Source organism: Panthera tigris, chromosome E1 (assembly GCF_018350195.1).
Source record: "Panthera tigris isolate Pti1 chromosome E1, P.tigris_Pti1_mat1.1, whole genome shotgun sequence".
Lineage (NCBI taxonomy): Eukaryota > Metazoa > Chordata > Mammalia > Carnivora > Felidae > Panthera > Panthera tigris.
Window position 1 is genome coordinate 38688131 of NC_056673.1, and position 5747 is coordinate 38693877.

The window sequence follows — 5747 nt, forward strand, 5'->3', positions numbered from 1 at the left end:
TTTTTTTTTTTTTTTTTTTTTTTTTTTTGGTGTTCCTACACCCCTGAGTCTACCAGAGTTCTTATTTCCACACCTTTATCCCAGAGGCGACATTAGGGCTTGATCAATTACACACATCACCACTTAACCCCCAAATCTGGCAGTCCTCCCAGAATCTCCTGGCCTTGCACACTGCTTGAATATGGGAAGAAGGAAAGAGGAAAGTAAGAAGGAAAACTGAAGTTAAGGTTATCAAAAATAAGGAAAGTCTAAGAAACTGTCATAGCCAAGAGGGCTTAAGGAGACACAAGTATTTAATGTAATTTGGTATCCCAGATGTCATCCTGGAACAGAAGAACATTAGGTGAAAACTAAGAAATCTGAGTAAAGCACAGACAGTAGTTAATAACAACATAATCAATATTGATTGGTTCATTAGTTGTAAAAAAAAATACCATACTAATGTAATGTAAGAGGCTAATAAAAGGAGAAATTGGGTATGGGGAATGTAGGGACCCTCTACTATCCTCAAATGTTTTCCTGTAAAGCTAAACTATTCTATTTTTTCTTTAAGTTTATTAAAAACAATATGATGTCTCGCTTATCCTATGGAACTATATTGTACATAATTATGTTCAGGGCTTTGGGCATGAGCCCTTCTTTCCCCCCTCTAGTGAGAAGCTCAAAAGCAAGTGCTATCCACCTCTGGCTCCAATGTCTGACCCTTCCTATATATAGCCCTTGTCCCTGCCCTGTCCTATGGACAGATCGTCCCTAACATTTATAACCGAGGACAAGAGTAAACATGAAGGCCCAAGCCAGTATGCTGCCACCCCTACTTTCAGCTCCCCCATCCCATACCCTAAGGGGGTTGATATCCCAGTCCATGAGGCCAAGTTCTGCCCATATTCCCCAGCAATCATTCTTTGGCCACCCTTGCAGTGGCAAAATCAGTCATCAGGGTAATGAATCTGGGACAGCAGTGTGCTCAGACTCTGGAAGCAAGCGTGTGGCCCTTGGGGCAGAGAATAACAGGATCCTGGGTATCCAGAGCCTAATTACAACAGGGAAACAAGGATCCCTGTTCTTAGGGGGTAGCGTGCAGCTGAAGGAGGGCCAGATCACATCTTTCTAAGGTCATTACTCCCTATGCCTTTCTGCCTCCCCATATACCCAACCCCCCCCCCCATTCTGGTCCCCTGTGTGCCTATCCAAGTGACACCACTGGGAAACAGTGTTTCTGTAAAACAGCTGCCAAATATATGGAGCCAAAGCTTCTGAAGAAGCAAGGAGGGAGAACCCAGACTCCTCACACTTAACCTTCAAACTGGCCCCAGCCACACACACATACACTCACACTTGAGATGACCACAACCCCTGTCACTCTACAGCCTCATATGAACCTGACCTCCCTTCTCCCAGGCCCCCACTCTACCTTTGCCTGCTCCTTCCTCTCACTCCTGCCTGGTTACAGCAGCCCAGGGCCCCCACCTTGGGCCATTCCTGGATCCTACAGCTCCCTTCCCATCCCCCATAGGCCAAACTGCCCCTCTTAGAGAGAAGCTGTCAACTTTGTGACTGAGTTAGTGGGTGTTGGGTACATTTGGGGAATATCTGGGCCCTGAGGATAGTGGTATTCTGAGCTTAAACCATCCCTCTCTGGCAGGAAGCCTGGCACATCTCTGGGGGATGGAGGGGTGCCTCCTTCCCACTTCACAGTGGCAGGGAGGCGGCTTTTGTAGTCAGGCCATCTGCCTTCCCTGTCCCCCACCTCTCACCAGCAGCTCCTTTTCTAGGCTTGGCAGGATTCCCCCCAAGAACTGGACTCCTAAAGAACTAGGAGGGCTCCCTTAGTTGTGGACACAGGCCATCTTCAATTTCCCTACTTTGACTGTCTTGCCTCTCTGATCTGTAAATATCAGAGACACCCTTTCTGTACACCACCTCTTTCTTCCACACCACATTAGCTCTCTAGAACCCACAGGCTCCCTGGCTGGATCCTCTCTCCCCAAGCATGGAACTCTATGAAAATCCTCCTGTGGGTAAGAGACATCCCCTTTGGATATAAAGGAAACCCTTCCTCCATACAGCCCTTCTCAAAAACCTTCCTTTTGGGGGCACCTGTGTAGCTCAGTCAGTTAAGCGTCCAAATTCAGCTCAGATCATGATCTCATGGTTCGTGGGTCTGAGCCCCACACTAGGCTCTGTGCTGACAGCTCTGAGCCTGAAGCCTGCCTCAGATTCTGTGTCTCCCTCTCTCTCTGCCCCTCCCCTGCTTGCACTATGTCTCTCTCTGTCTCTCAAAAATGAATATTAAAAAAAAATTTTAAAACCTCTTTTTTTAATGTTTATTTATTTATTTATTTATTTTTGAGACTGCGAGTGGGGGAGGGGCAGGGGGGGTGTACCAAGGATCCAAAGCAGGCTCTGTGCTGACAGCAGAAAGCCCAGTCCAGAGCTCAAACTCATGAACCTTGAGATCATGAACTAAACGGAAGTCAGACACTTACCTGACTGAGCCACCCAGGTACTCTTCTCAAAAACCTTTCTTACCCCACTTTCTTTTGCTGTCCATTTCTTCCCCCTCAGCACCAGTGAAGGCTGAGCTCCCAACCCTGCTCTCTTAGTTCCAAGCCCCAATGTCTTCATCTTGTTGGCTGGTCTGGCTGGAGAAAAGGGGCAGGTGGAAGCCAGCCAGACAGAGTGACATGGCAACACTGGAGCAGTGGCAGAAAAGGAGCTAGGCCAGAGTGGGGTCTTGGCTGGGGTAAGAGGCTGTGGAGAGGGGCACTTGGGTGGCTCAGCTGGTTGCGTGTCCGACTCTTGATTTCAGCTCAGGTCATGAGCCCAGGGTCCCGGGATCAAGCCCCATGTCAGGCTCTGCGCTGAGTGTGGAGCTTATTTAAGATTCTCGTGCGCATGCGCGTGCTCTCAAATAAAAAAAAGGCTGTGGAGAACAGGGGTGTGGGTACCCAAAGGGATGGGAACATTCCTTATCTAGGCTAGAAAGAAGTATAAGGAAAAGTGACAAGAGTCTAGACCCAGAAACATTGAAATACTTGGTAAGCATACAAGGCACAGAAGGTTTCAGTTTCCTTTCTCTCCACAGGGAAACTGAGTCATTCCCCTCCCCAGCTGAACCATTTTCCTTTGGAAGCTTGCCTGGGTCCCCCCACTATGGGGAGTTACTTGGCAGCAGGTGGATGGACAAAGAAAGAGTTGTTCCCACACACTCATACACAGCTGGTTCCAAACCAGTTCCCTTCTCTGACCAGTCCCTACATCAAAATCCCTACTTTCTATTTATCTAGGGGAGAGGAGGATGGGGGAGAAGCTTACCAAAAGGACCCACCTCAGGGACAGGTCCTGGATCTCCCACCATTTCGTGTGCCTGTCTTCCCACTGCCCCATAGAGGTCCAGCGAGAGACCAGCCAGGACAATGGAAGGCAGCATTTGAATCCTTGGAGCAGTTTCCTCTCCCAACACCCTGAAGGATGCCTTCCCTTTCTACACGCCCATGTCAGAGGAGAAGAGACGTCCTGTGATCCCGAGGCCTGGACAGCAGCAGGGAAAAGAGGCCGGCCTGCCATTTCCTTTGCATCACCCCTCCCTCTAGGCCCTGAGAACCACTCTGTACTAACCACTCTATACTCCTGGCTTCCACACCAGCTTGTTCCATCTCCTCTCATTGCAGGGGAGGGCTGCAATACAGTAAGGCCCAAACTCTATGGTAGAAGACATTGTGCCCCTACCTCTCCTCCCCTCTCTCCTGGCAAAGGCCAGATGAGGGGGCTGTATGCAAGAGTGAAACCAAAAGCTGGAAAATTTAGGGGGTCCAATATCTGGCACATATTAAGTGCTTTAAAAAAAAAAAGGTATCAAAAGAATGAATAAAAGTAGGAGAAACTCTGAAAAACAACCTGGAGAAGGTGTCAGTTTCTTTTTCTACTTCTTGCCTCAGCTACGAAGGGCCAGGTTCAGCCAGGCCTGAGTCCCTTCCCTAGCTCTCTGTTTTGTGACCCATACCCAGGGTACCTGATGGGACAAAGATGATTGGTAGGGGGACATTAAGTTGCCATTTTAACCATAGGAGGGCAATTGTTGGTAAATTTCCCAGTCTCCCATCTCTGCTAGCCACTTGATCCCCAACTTCCATAAACTGTCCCCCCTTTCTTTTCTCCATTTCCACTACCTTTTCTTGATTGAAAGATCTCTAAGAGGAAGAAAAATCTGGGTTTTGGGTTCTCTTTAGGTTTCCTCCACTGTCTTTCCAGAACTCCCCAATAAGTGGGGCTATCTCTCCAGAGTCCAGGGGTGTCTGCTGAACACCTCATCACTTGCTAACATCACCCAGAGCCCAGGAGCTCAGGATGGGGGAGGGGTGGGATTACTGTGGCCCAGGCCACAGAGGTAGTTCCAGGGCAGGCTGGTAGAGGGCCTGTCCCTGTTTCCCCAAACCCTTTGGGGCTTCTTGGCAGGGGTGGAGGATGCTGTGTGGGGTCTTGACTTCTAGGCTTTGGGGGAGGCTCTTCAGAAAGATATCTGGATCCCCTGGTTTCTAGGGGTGGGACCCTGAGAAATCTTGGGGTGCTTCCTAGCAACAGTCTGGGAAGGAAGGAAGGAGGAAGGGAGAGAGGGCGGGGCCCAGGCATAGCTGCTCTGATGAGAGCGCAGAGAACAGGCTGTTCCTGCTGCCTCCTTGGCAACCAAAATCTGAGAGGGAAGGGGCTGTCAGGCATATCCCCTTGGAGGGTCTCTATCCATACTCACTTGTGCCCCACCTCCCTGCTCTCCCCAGGGATTCAGCCCTGAAACAGAGGTTGGGGGGTGGGGGGGTGGGAGGAGACAGCCTGGGTGGGGGTTTCCTGGCAAGAAGACAACAGAAGCTGGGGCTGAAATGACTCTGAGAGGAGCTAGAAGCTTCAAGAAATGGGGGTAGGCAGGATGAGTGGGGTGGAAAGAGGGGTGATGCAACACTGGGCAGGGGCTATAAGCCCAGACCTGGGCTGGATCCCAGCATCTGGCAGGATGCCGGCTTTGGAGAGTGTGTGCCCTTCACTTTGCCCTTGCCTAGGTCTGTTACCAGCCCATACTGGGAGCCAAGGAAGTGAGGTAAGGAGAAGATGGGAATGGTAAACTCTTGTCTTGGAGTTCAAAGTGCCCCAGTCTGCCCCTGGCGGGGGTGGGGGTGGGGAGGAAGGTGGATCAGGAAGCACTTCATTTTCTATGGCTTTGGGTCTAGGATTTCAAAAAGTCTCCCTCACCAGATATCTTTAGGGCCTTTCGTCAGAGAGATGTGGGGGAAGCCAGAATGTAAGGGAGACAAAACCGTAGCACTCTTGCGTTCCCCCTGTGGACTCAGTCACCCTGTCCTAATCCAGATTACTGCTAGACTTCCTCATTGCCTCTTTGGTTCTGTCTGATGGATACAGAGTAAAATTGTATCTCATCTCACATAAATGTATCCCATGCATCGGGATTCTACCTCAACTCCTTGGGCAGCCCAATCCCAAGAGGCTATTTCCATACAGGGTACAGCACGCGCCCCTAAGCACTGCACAGCACAGCATAGCCTTGCTCCCCAGGGTTTCAGCCAAACATGATCACCGAGGAGAGGACGTGGCACTGATTGGCAGACAGCCACCCTCAGTGCACCTCACACTGCACACTGCCCTGACTCTGCACGATGCAGCCTCCTGCTCCATGCAGCAGCTGTTGCATGTCCACTGCAAGCCCAGGCTGAACCCACAGGTTTACTTACTGCATG